The 13,974-nt window shown below is 40.6% G+C and overlaps 1 long non-coding RNA gene across 1 annotated transcript; it reads right to left on the reverse strand.

Annotated features, from left to right (window-relative positions):
• Positions 1-772: 772 nt before the first annotated feature.
• Positions 773-13,679, reverse strand: LOC122406130 (uncharacterized). Its single transcript, XR_006259921.1, has 4 exons — positions 13,381-13,679; positions 12,485-12,777; positions 12,291-12,400; positions 773-814 (listed from the first exon to the last, which is right to left on the reverse strand). It is a non-coding gene; the product is annotated as an uncharacterized lncRNA (long non-coding RNA).
• Positions 13,680-13,974: the final 295 nt, after the last annotated feature.

Here is a 13,974-nt window from a genome sequence, read left to right on the forward strand (position 1 = left end):
TTCTGTATTTAAACGCGCCTAAAATCGTCTCACTGTCTGAGCTCTTTCCGAAAACGTCGTTGCGGACAAAAATCGGTTAAAAGTCGAGAAGCGGAAGCTGTGAAGGAGGTTTGACTTTTATGAAAAGTATTAATTCCAAGATAATTAACTAAATTCAATTGACGGTGACTGGTGCGCGGGCTGCAGGTGGCTCGGTGATCCAGAAATTAAGGAGCTCGGGACGCTGACAATACTCGGTTGGGTTGCACCGCTCAGAATTGCCAAGGGGACCATTCTTGTGGGTTCTCGATGCCAATCCTGGTGCTAATCGTATTTGAGAAGCAAAAATACGGACTCCGTGTCGGTTGGATTTCCCACAGTTTTGCTTTGCCCTCGGCTGAATGAGATGACAGTGAATTAGACTGTGAGCAACGTACTTATTTGGGCGTACTTTTTTGTAATCTCTCGTTGTTTTAACACTTAGAATTTTTGATTCTACACGGAGAGGATTAAACGGTTATATTTAGCGTGAAATTCATTGTAAAATTTATTGGATATATTTGACAAATTAACAAAAAATATTTATTCCACAGGGAGAAAACGAGACCGAAAATTAATTCTAGAGGAAAGTACTACGAATATAGCAACTCGGGGACTGGAATGCACCATTAATTCGAAGAGCAGTAATAACAACAACAATAAATAATAACAATAAAAAAGACCAATACCCATGCCTTTGATTCAAAAGACTCAAGACTCTTTTTCTCTATAAGCATAGTAAAAAATGTTTTCACTCACGTCAAATGTTTATATTGTAAAGTATGCTCCGGCAACCCTGAAAAAAAACTACTTTTATGGTAAAATGTATTTGGTGTATATTCGTGTATTTATCATAGAATTTATTATGCTGACAGTCAAAAATTTGCGATTCGCAATACATTTCCACTCATCAGTAAGTGCTAGTCTGACACGACGAATAACACCCGAAAACGAAACGCGAAGTATAGTTCTCGGACGTGCATTACTTTTTGCTATCCACATTATAAAGCTGTTTAGAATCGAAGGGAGGAAAAATTGGAAAATTCAAAAAATACTATGTTGTTTGTAATCGGTGGCTGAGCACTTTGAAAATTCCTGAAAAATAATATATTCCTTACACAAAACGAATCCGTTTTCCTCGTGCAGTAACGCACTGTGAAATTTTCAATATTTTGCGTAATTTTTAGTTTTATAATAGTAAATATTATTACGTATACTAAAGTTTATAAAACGTCTAGTGAATTTTACGGTCCATCGCGGTAAAATGTCCTGGCCCTAAGGAAGATATCGATCACTCCTTTCCGAATTTCGTAGCATATAAAAACGTATATTATTTTTTTAATGGAAAAATTCAATTTCTTTCCCATGATAATGTCATGAATTGCAGCTCGTCACGGCACTGTCGTTACTCGACGGTAATTTTTCAAATTTCATTATCTCCGTATAAAAAAATGTCTAGTTCTATCGTCGAATGAATCTTCGAGTCCAAGAGATTGTGCGCGAGGTTTAATTTTCTCGGGAGTTTCCACAACGAGTGCGAGAACTCAGCAAAAAAGGGAGCGTCGCGATATGCAGCTTTTTGAAGTGCCATTGAAACTGAGAGAAAGCCGAAGCGCGGAAAAAGAGTAGTTTCGTGCTGCCACAAAACTAATTTTGTTCTCCCGAGTTAAAGCCTCCGCGAGACTTGACAAAAGGCGATGAAAATTTTGAAAAAAGCGCGTGTACAGCTTCGTCTTGAAGGTTCCTGCTAATATTCACGGACTGAGGAAATCTTCACATTTTTAAGAGCGCATTGACGACGCCCTGCTGTAAAGTTTCATCGAAAATCAATGAGAGCCAATCACGTGTCCGGGTGACATTAGCCCAAAGTGACTCTTATCACAGCAGCGTCTGGTCTTCCTCTCAGTACCCCGCGAACGGTCAATAGAAAACGGATCATTTTTGCTCGAGTTTTATCCAGAACGGAGTCAACACCCGGATGATTCGCAAACAGAATTGCCGATGCGTGACCCATTAAGGATTAACCGCGCAGATACCGCATTTGCCAATAACTTTTATATATTCCCCCCCGCCGTTCTTTCCGCACATTCGTCTTGTTCCAGCATTAGGGCGAAGCAGCAGAAGACGCTCCCGTAATTTGCTAAACATATGCCGGGTGGGTCGTCCCGTTCCAAGTATTACAAGAGCGTTCTGCACGTGATTTGGATTCGTAGCTACGTATACAGACGAATGTACGCATGTATATATAAATTACGCCTGGTCACATACGTTTATTCTCGGAGCATGTGTAATGTAAACGTAGAAATAGCTGGGACACAACCCGCCAATACGGTTCGCTCTGTCACTTTCCTTAACGACGAGCATTGTCGTTCAGGTTCGATTCTCCTGTCATTTGCCTCCCCCCTCTCCCGGCCGTCCTCTCGCCGTCGTCTCCGCCTCTATATTTCAGCGACTTCTTCCTTCGATTATTCTTAGGCATGTCAGGTGCTCCGTTCTCCAATATCTGCTGGGTGTGGCGCGCGCGACTTCGACAAACCCTGTGAACGACCTCCATCCGACCTCACTACATCCGCCAACGCGACGACGAACCTCGTAGGCTAAACCCGATCGCCTCCCCGCGATAGGAATTCCAATTTTTCATCTCCTCTGCTAATAAATAATGGCTGGCGGATGTCTCAACGGCGATTCCGGGATCGGTCGACCATTCGAACATCATTCGTTGCTTCATTTATGTTTTCATGGTTTCTTTATATGGACAGTAGCACTTTGATTGGTGCACCAAAAAACGATGAAACTTCCTCATTGCACCGGAACTTGGGGCAGGCTTTTCCATAGCGGTGGGGAAAGCGAGAAATCAATGGGAAAACGAGACACAGATTATCGAATTTGCGGTCCAGGATTTGAAAAAAGCGTTGAACAATGATTAAGGTAGTTTATGCACGAAACGATTTTCTTAAGAAAGTCTTGAAATTTGAACACGGCTCAAATGGGTTGTCGACTCATACGAGTATCCAATTTTAAAGGGTTTGGAAAAAAATTCGAGACAACTGTCTTACTAGTAATAAAAATATATTAAGTTGAAGATTGAACGAAATTGGTAATGAGCACTCGTATAACCTGCTCACGTTTGCTTATTTCGGCACTTTGTTTCTTCTTGGCTTGGCTCGCCATTCCTGTCACAACTTTCTGTCTCTTTATTAATATTTTTTTCTTGATCCATTTCCCTTTGCGCTCTCTAAACTGATTTTTTACATGAAAAATAGTGTTTTAGCCAGGGACGAAATTTCGGGTTTAGTTAGTGATGGATTAATTAATGGCTTGTAATTTCATTCGCCAAAAGATAAGTTGAAAAAATCTATTTACAATTTCGTATTAGTAACTCTGACATTAATTTAAAGTGATTATATCTTTGATTAGGGAGTAAAAGTCGATTCAATTTGGACACCCAAAAAATACGATCCTTCGGGCCCGATCTACCTTAAATTGCTTGGGTTTCTGGCGATTCTGGTCACAGATATTTCCACACATTTCTAGATTATTCATAGTTTCTCATAGTTTTTCGTTGAGCAAACATTTTTTCTGTTTACTTTCTTGTTCTCTGGGTTTTAGAGTTTATTTAGAGCGATGGTCTGTACTTCTGGAGTTCGCCCACACAACCTCACTTTGTTCCCTGACGAATGGTGTATTCAAAGTTTTAGAAGAATCGTCAGCAGCCCGAGTTCTGAATACGTTTGCATTTGGATTCCAATGAAATAGTTTTTCCTTTCAATTAGAAAGTTTTCATTCGATTCCATTTAATTGAAAAACTCTTCATACAATTCGCTTTCTATTCTCGTCCTCGTTCGTCTTCGTATCAACTCTGATTGCTAATTTTTTGTCGTTGCACGGTAAAACTTGACACGCGACCCCCATTTCCCCACCGTCGATTCTCACTCCAACAAATTTCTTTCAATTACCGCATCGTCGATTCGTCAAGGAAACCCAAAACTAGGAAAACTGGGCTTGTGAAATGCCAGCACCGAAAGAGGCCAATCGTAACAACTTGCGGCCCGGGAAGGGGCAACGAGCGTTTATGTCTTTCGCACATTATGCCTCCAGTCACGAAGAGGTGTCGCATGAACATAATAACAATGTCATGTAAAGCTCTTGCATATACGGTACACGCAATCGGACGCGATGTGTCGCTGTGCATTTTGCTTGTTCACACGTACAGTCCGCGAGTTGTCACATTTCAATTATTCAAGATTACCGTCCGTGTATGCATTATATTGTAACCGTTTTTCTTATATCTTTCGCCCAGCGCGATAAGCAGGGGCTCGTATTATTTACGAGACAAAGCCGTACGGTAATCGACGTCGTTACGTGACAAAAATACATTTTTCGGACGTGAGATGTTCCTACGTCACGCTTCCAAAAATCCACCCGTTCGAAGGCGAGCATTATCTTCGCCAGGATTTCCAGTTTTTCAGGATTTATCAATTATATAGATCCTCAAGAATTTCCATATGTTTATTCGATAAAGTTTATTGCCAGTTTCTACTTTTGTTTTTTAATTTTTCAATCAGCGAAGACCAAATGATTTTTAAGTCCACGCGAATCTAATGGAAATCGAAAACTCCAAATTTAAGATTTGAAATTTGGAAACATGCTAGAAATACACAGCGGGCATCTATTCCCGGAATTGTTATAGGATCTACCGTCCAGTTGTCGAGAAAAGGATTCACGAAAATCACATTTTTTAAGGGTTATACACAAGCTCTTATGGCAGGCACTCTTCCTGTGCGACGATTTCGATTTAATGAAACAGGATCCTCCCAACTTTAAAGAGCCAAAAACGAGAATAAGAAAATATAATGTTTTTAGATATCAATGAACCTTCGAGAAAGCCTTGCTACTGGTGAAAATGACTTTGGAATATTAAAAGAAAAACACAAATTTGAGGTTAACGAGTTATAACGACATAAACGGTTTTTGACAACACCATGAGCCAGCTGCTTTAAAATATAGCATATGCACATAAATAGAAAATGGCTGTTGTCAAATTTTACTTGAAAATTTAACTACGAAAGTATTCAAACCGTTATCATTACATTAAAAATTGATCAATCTGAAAAAATAAGTTACACATAATTTGAATAATTGCGAGAATAAATTATAATCGTTTCTTTGATCATCGAAAGAGCAAAAAAGTTCAGTTGCTTTTTGAGTCACGTGATCTTTTTTAAAGGATTGAGAAAATTTGGATTAACACTCAAGCAGGTTGGTAAATTCGCGTAAAAATCTTGCTCTCGTCATAGTTTTCACTCGCTCCGAGCTCCGTAATGCAATTAATAGCGAACGAGGACGTCGAGCAGTAGCAGTGCGTGCACGGCGATCATCAGCAAATATCGGCGTCGTATAACATCGCGGCTGAACGCGCGCCATGTCCATCCCGTTTCTTGCGGGCTTTCAGGACATTTTGAGAGGCGGGACGCGTATCGCCGGGCACATAAATTACGCCGAAAAAACGGGGACGGCGAGCAACCGGAAATGGCGTGCTTGCTCGCGATCGAAGCTTCAGATAAATATCCAATCCGCGAGACATAAAAACTCAACGGGGAAAGGAGGAAGGAGAGAAATAGTGGGTACGAATCCCTTAATAATGAGAAGAAAATTCCTACTCGGGGTTACATCAATGGGGCGAAACATCGAGGCCGCTCGAACGTAATGTCAATGTAATTAAGGAACTACACTAACAATAGCGCACCGTAGAATCTCTGTGTCTCCCGAAAATCTGCAGCATTTCGATAGTTTTTAAAATCCATAGCGTAAGATGCTCCCCACCGCGTCAATATTACGAAACCTCGCAAAAAATGTTTGTCCATCACCGGAGTACCTCCGCGGATGCTTTGTTTCGGGAGAGCGATCGATAAAATGAGACTCGTTGATTCTGTGGAGTTGAGAGACCGAGTGAAAGCGCGGAGAGCGATCTCGAGGGAGCGCAGCGGCAGCAGGAGCAGGCGGGGAAGTGGATGACTCTCTTCGGAAAGCGCGCGCGGCTGTGTATTGCGTCAACGGTAATTGCCAGGTAAGAGGTGGTTACAGTAGTGCGCCGCAGTAACGGGAAATCGGCGGGTCCTTGCGCACTGACAATCGGCATGCGAGATTTCGCTCGCGCTACTGTGCGCCTCCACGAAAATACGCGAAGGGAGAAGAGACGCGGTTTTGCGAGGGGAAAAAGATGAGGGAGGAATCGGTGGGACGGGGCCGAGAACCGTGGAGAGGGAGAGAGAGAGATGATGATGACGAGGATGATATTTTACTTGGCTTCGAGACCTGTTAGGCAATTGGTAAAAAAAATTCAGCTCGCACGGAGAGACTTTAATACGAATATTTCGGATGAATACACAGAAAAATGTTCTATGTTTTGTAGCAGCGCTGTTCTACATCGCCACTATATTACATTCCACCAAAGTGCATAGTAATTTTGATGCCGAAAGCAGTTCTCTCAAATTTTACTGGGTCCGACAGGCAAAATTTAGGTCTGTGACAATCTTAGGTCGAACGATGTATCGGTGTAAAATTGGTGGATTCGACTGGACAAATTGGTGAACTGTCGGAAATTTTTGTATTGCTCAGTCGCACCGCCCGAAAGGAAGGAAATTTTCTTTTCGACAAAGATTAACTTGACAGAGTCCCCTTATGAACGAAGCGATTCCTTGGAATTTCACCATGTGCCACTAGTTGATTTTCGTATACTCGCAACGCCTCGTGTGATTGGGTGGGCGCATGAGTTTTGCTATGTCACCGAGCAAAATTCAGTGCAGTAAAAAGGAAAATACGAAATTATGCAATTTTTCGAATAGCACAGAGAAACGATTGCCATGTTATTTCCTAAATTTTCATCAAATCATTCCATCATTTACTACATTTTTAATCAAATTTCGCTCGGTGTACATTTTTTATACAGTACAGCGCGTCATTTACTATGGACTGTGGACACACTCTGTAGCGATTGTTATTGTAATATCGATATGGTGTCCGCCGTTGCTATAAAAACAGTAATTTTTGCTATAAAAGTCTCTGCGCGTCCGGTCACAATAAACCAGATCTTGGATAATGCGCAATACAATATGCGTATGAAATATAAAACTAACTTAAAATTGAATAAAAAATAAAAAGAAATGTATGAATATAGTGAGACAGAGGAGGAGAATAAGTGAGCAGGAAAGAGCTGAAAGAATATGAAGAAATAAAGATGAAGAGGGAGGAGGGAGAAATGGAGATTAAGGAAGTGGCGAAGGCGGAGAAATGTGAAGGGGAACGGGGAGGATCGGTAGCCCACCGATCTCTGGGTGGAAGCGCGCCCAGCAGCAAAATCAGAAGCAGCAGCAACTCTTGAAAGAGAGAAACCGAGAAGGGATCCTTGGATACCGTTATGGCCTAACATGGCAAGAAGTGCGCGAGCCACCGCAGGGGCCAAGCTGAATCGAGCAAAACGTGATGTGCACAGTTCGTCCGAGTGCCGAAGGTGCCCCACGTTCCTCCGCGTAGTACACGTTCTTACACTCGTATATACACAAACGTATGCACAACACACGTAGCGTATCCAACCGACTAGCAGACTAGCTCCGGCCGATACGCCAGAGTCGGCAATTAAAATCGAGGAAATTGGTCGTGTCGCAAGCGCTCGGGCTGTTTGGCCCTCGGGGCCTCCCGGTCACACGGAAGTCGAAGCCGCGAGACTCCGGGGAGAGCCGTAGAGCTGGGCTGCCCACCGACCGACGAGTATGCCTACAAAAGTGTTCCGGACCATTGGCCACAGTCCAAGCTCCCATAACGACAAGAAAATAGCACCGCGGATATTTCTACCTTAAAAAAACAGGGACTTTGTCGTCATTTCGTGGTAGCCTACGTCACAATGTTGCCAATTATTTTCTATGGAAGGTTCAACTCGCTGTGGATCTCTTCTTGTGTAATTTCATTGTTTCAGGCTTTTCTTATTTTGTAAAAAATGTCTCTGGATCTCGGTACGACGCTTTAAGAGTTCGAGCAACGATCTCGGTGGCTACGCTGAGGACATGAATTCTGGAGCTCGAGCCGAAGCTTCCAAACCAAGAAACATTGACAAGAGTCAACTTGTTTATTAATTCTTTTGAAGATTCTGATATGAGAGTTCAAATGCAAATATATTTTGACAAAATCTGTGATTCTTTCTGTCCGTCACAAGTTTTTTTCTGATCGGTGATCATCGGAAATACTCTGAATAACGTTTTTCAATGACGTTGGCAGGAAAACAGAAAAAAATAACGTAACATTGAAGTCCAATCTCAAAAAACGCTGCTTGTTATCCTCCTTCGTGATCGTTATCTGATCGATCAACTGGCTCGAGTTTAGCCAGCGTTGTGTAGACGAAAAGTGACTGGAATTCGAAAATATTTGCTGAATATACTCACCATTTTGTGATCAATCATAATCACTGGATGTCCGATCCCACGACAGCTGCTTGTCTGCTGTTTTTAAGCTTCTTCGATATTTTCACATTCCCGAAGGCTCGTAATATCTTTAAGGTAGATCATGCCTGTAGGATCGTATTTTACGGGTGTCTAAATTGGGTCAATGTTTACTTCCTGATTGAAGATATTATCACTCTAAATTAATGTCATTTTATTCAAAATTGTAAATAAATTTTTGTCAATTAGTTTTTTATGAATGAAATCACAAGCCAATAATTAAACGGGGATCCATCACTGACCGAATCCGAAATTTCATTCGTCCCTGGCTAAAATACTATAGTTTTTTACTTAAAAAATCGCATTAGAGAGCACAAAGGGAAGACACAACGTGAAATGGATCGAGAAAAAAGTATTAATAAAATAATACTTATATAATAATATTAATAATAAATAAAATAACAATAAATAATAAAATAAAGTAATAATAAAATAAAAAAAAGACAGAAGACAGTGACAAGAATGGGCCAAACCAAGAAGAAACAAAATGCCGAAACAAGCAAATGTGAGCTTACGAGTGCTCATTTTACCAATTTCGTCCAATCTTTAACGCAATATATTTTTATTACTAGTAAGATAATTGTCTCGAATTTTTTCTCAAACCTTCACTATATACTTCATTGTTATTGTGTACTTTTTCATAAACTTCGTAAGAAGCGTTCAATCGTTATATGGAAAGATGAACGACTTTTTACTGCACAGTCCCTATGATCCTGTGTATTTTTCTTCATATTTAAAAGCACGTTTATCTAAATAAACGATGAGACGAACCCTTAAAAATTTGATAAGCGTGTCAGTCGACTACTCATTTAAACTCTGTGTAAATTTCAAGACTTTCTTAAGAAAATCGTTTCGCGCATGAACTACCTTAATAAGTCACTGTCAACGGGGCAGTTTTTTGGGATACGTTCATCACAGCTTTTCAGAAATGTACTTAACAAGCGACGGGACAAAAATTTCATTAGTTTACATTGACAAAAAACTCAAACTGCCCATTCACAGGCTTGTGAAACCAGCGAAACTTCTGAAAATCCTTCGAGTTGACGATAAGTTTTTACAAATACTGGAAAACTGTTCAAACTTCATTACCTAATAGGACGATGCATCGAATGAAAAAAATATCGCATGAAAAGTCAAGAATAACATTGATAAAAAAAATAGTCGTTGATATATCCAGGTAGTTGAGAAATTTGATTTATGTGAGATGAAACTGTACAAAGAATCGTGAGCTCGCATATTCTGGTAGCGGAGTATGGATACCCGGTATTATATTAGTAGCTCGCGTATATGCCATGCTGTTGAATGCGATGGAGCGCACCTTCTTTTGCCTTCCGTAAAGGTTATTTCGTAGGCGTACACGGATACACATACATGCGAAGAACGAGCGTATAATATGCTTGGCGACGGACGTTCCAGTCTCTAAGCTCATTCGCTCTTGGATCTCTGATATATACATGGGGAGTTGACGTTGGAGCTGGAGAACGCGACAGTTTCCTCGATGACATAACAGAGAATATCCTTCTCATCTTGAGTCGTCGTGAGTCGTGAAACCGGAAACGGCTATTGCGCCTCTCGCCTTTTTATTTTACATTTCTTTTCCGAGAGTTCAATTTGCTGTAACTATTTGTAATAACTTTCATGACGATTATTGGTTTTGTACTCAAATAACGGGGACAACAAAAGCGTAGCAAAAAAGTCTTTCCCCCTACTTGTTTCTCCTCCCGGTGTACTTTTTGTTCATAAAAAGCTGATGAGTTTTTAACAGTCTCGAATGAAACGTTAGAAAAAAAAATTTGCTGCTTTGAGGAAAATCATTTCAACGGAGTTTAATGACGAGAGTTTTTAAGGTATTTCGATCACGGACCCGAATATTCTACAAATAACTGATTTTAAATTACACAGTAAAGTAAAAGTGTATACGAATAGATTGGCGAAATTTCAGGTCAGGTGATCGAACATTTAATAAAGAATTCAAACTTCAAAATCGTTAAATTTATACAGAGCCGATGGAGATTTCATCATCACTACATTTCTGTTCAATAATTCATATTCTAAATCATTATAAATTCCTGATACAAACTGGCTCACAGATAGAAAAAAATTTAAGGAATTCATAGCGATCATAAAAGTAAAGGGTTACCGAGTGCTTAAGATAGATTATGTGCGAAGGCTCGTATTTTATAGGTGTCCAGATTGAATCGATTTTTACTTCTTAATTAAAGATATAATCGCTTTAAATTGATGTCAGAGTTATTAATTCGAAACTCTAAATAAATTTTTTCAACTTATCATTTGGCGAATGAAATTACAAGCCATTAATTAATCGGGGACCCATCACTAACTGAACCCGAAATTTCGTTCGTCCCTGGCTAAAATACTATAGTTTTTCATGTCAAAAATTGCTTTAGGAAAAACACAAAGGGTCGAGAAAAAAAGTGTTAACAAAAAGACAGAAGGCTATGGCAGGAATGGCCCAAGCCAAGAAGAAGCAAAATGCTGAAATAAGCAAATCTAAGTTTATGTACAAGTGCTCATTACCAATTTCGTTCAATCTTCAACTTAATATATTTTTATTACTAGAAAGACAATTGTCTTAAATTTTTTCCCAAACCTTCGTTATATACTTTATCGTCGTTGTGTATTTTTTCATAAACTTCGTAAGAAGCGTTCGTTCGTTAAGTGGAAAGATAAACGATTTTTTACTGCACAGTCCCTATGACCCTGTGTATTTCTCTTCATATTTAAGCACGTTTATCTAAATAACGAATAAGACGAACCCTTTAAAATTGGACACGTGTGTCAGTCGAGACCCATCAAAATTCTGTGTAAATTTCAAGACTTTCTTAAGAAAATCGTTTCTGCATGAACTACCTAAAAGAGATATTAACGATAGAAGTTGGAAAAATGGCAGAAAGAGAATTACCTTAAATCACTCAGAAATTTTGGAAGCCTGACTTTACACTCTCGCTCGATCACACAAGCTTTCATTAGTAGAAAACACTTTGGAATAAATTCATAAAATGACTGCTCCCAGGAAGTTCAGAAAAATAAAATGGCTCGCTTCACAAGCGATTTTGGACCACGTTGATGATAGCAGTTCAACGCCCATTAAGGGCCCACTGAATCAAGACGATTTAAATCGTTGACCCCCCCGTACTTAAACAATTTCGAATATTAATGCAAACTTAATGACTTGCGCCTCCTAGCAAATTGCAAATCAAAAGCTTCCCATGTTGCTCTTGGCTCGCTGCTTATTTTTCCCGTTTTCCGTCTCGGTCTCACACATATCCGTGGCATGCATTGAAAAGGTATCGCGGTAGCTCACGAGGTCTCGCAACGGTTCTTCCTCCGCGCGATCAAGCGGGATCCTTTTTTCTCTGCCCTGTTCGGGAGTGAATATAAGCGGAGAGTTCACGCCCGCGATGCACCTTCTTGCGATACGTGAAGTTAGCTCGAAGCAAACGGTAGGTAATAGCTGATGGCGGTGCGGTATCTCGGCCGTCTGGTGACCTATGAAGGGTACACCGAGGAGGATAGCAAGCGTCCGCCCGAGCGCGCGCTTCTTGCTGTGTCTACAGCGAATCCTTTTACTCGCGATTGCTCTACGAGAATCCGTAAATGGGAAAGGGATTACGTAAGCCTCTGATCGCGCGGAGCTTGCGCGTACTTCCAAGCGTGCATAACAGCCAAATGTGCCAATATATCGCTGTGCACGTCTCCGTTTATATATTTCGTATGGGAAATTGTGGGAAAAAAGTCCGGAGGAAATAACGTACGAACCTTTCAAAATGCGCGATGAGTTTATTCATCGCGAGGGTACCTCAAAAGGGCAACGGTTATTCTTCCAGTTGAAAATTAACGCCAAAAGGTTGTTGGAACGGAGAAAGACTCTAAAAAAAGTAAAACGTTTACTGAGCGAGGACCAAGTTCCATTTATTAGGAGCAAAAAATCAAATTTTTCTTTTAATCATTACTTTGGTCACTGATTTTCGAATTTTCATGTTGACATCTCGAGCAATTGACCCTCCGTGCTCACCGAGGGTCAGAACGACCCCTAGGAATTAGAAATAATCAGCGCCCGGGGAAGCTGGTTAAACCATTTCCAGAGTGATGATTTTTTTCGTAAAAAAATGTTTTTTCTTAAACGTGGACTCGTTCCTGATTTTTTTACTCCAATTTGAAAATTGGATAATAATTTTTCTCCCCGATATTCTTGTTCGGAAACGTTCAAATTAATATCCTGAATTTTTATGTCTCGTTCGGAACGCTGCTGACAACGCAGTAACCGTTTAAGGAGGGTGGATCGCGACGATACAATGTTGCCATGCTAAACAATGTTAAAAATATGAAGAATTTCAAAATGATAAGAATTTCATAAAATTTGGTAAATTTATTCTTTAAAAATATACGACATAAATTTTTTTAGATTTTTCTACCACACAGCTCTCGAGTGATTGTTTCACGTGTATAAGCATAGAGTTTAACAGTTATACATCTCGTGCATGAGAATTTCGATTTAACGCTCAATTATTCGATAACCATGTGGTACAAAAATTTGAAATAAATTGTATTTCTGTACTCGATGCCAAAGAATCTTATCACCGAATTCGATCAAATTCTGATTATTTTGATGTCGCGATCCACCCCCCTTAAACACAGTTGCGTTCTAGAATGTGTGACCGCGGAGGGTTAAAAAATGACGTGAAAGAAAATTTGTATAGCCACTCTCGTTTTATCGAACTTTGGAAGCTACTTTCGTTCTCATGTTCTTCGTAGCAGCAGGCGCGAAACAACGGTGATCGCTTTATCGCTCTGATTGTTGAACAGGAAACTATGCAGCAAAGTGCAGCAGCGGGCTCGGTCGAATTACCAAAGTAGTTTGATCCTGCATATAATTATGGAAAAACAAGCTCCTCTGTTCGTTTCCGGTTACCCCGAAACACTATCAAATTGCGTGATTCGAGCAGCCTCTGTGCGAGTCTGCGCAGCGCGGTGTGTAGCACTCGATTTTGATTCGGATACCACCCGCTATTGGCAATTGGTTGCGCATTATTCTTCGACCTTTGGGGCCGTCGCGAAATCACACGAAACGCACGCACGCACGTTGCCACGCACTTTGCGCACTGTTGAAGCAGGCCTCTCACGCGTCCACGTATTCCTCGCGTACAAGCACCGTACAACGGACGAGCCGAGCTCGAGCTGAATACTGATCGTTCGTCGGACAATGCCAGACCGCGCGAACCGCGGTTTCACTGAAAATATTGCCGCGGTATTATATTTTGTTTCCAAACAATCGTATTCTGCGTCATTGTGAAATGTGCTCGGGATGATGCTTTCCATTAAATAAAGGTGGACCGATCGACTCGCGAAAATGTACTTTTGGTGCGGAAACCAATTTTGTCTTGATCCCATGTTTCAGGGCCATGCGAACAGTGTAGACGTTGGAATTTTAGGTGTTTCTTTG

The sequence above is a fragment of the Venturia canescens genome, chromosome 2 (assembly GCF_019457755.1).
Source record: "Venturia canescens isolate UGA chromosome 2, ASM1945775v1, whole genome shotgun sequence".
Classification (NCBI taxonomy): Eukaryota; Metazoa; Arthropoda; class Insecta; order Hymenoptera; family Ichneumonidae; genus Venturia; species Venturia canescens.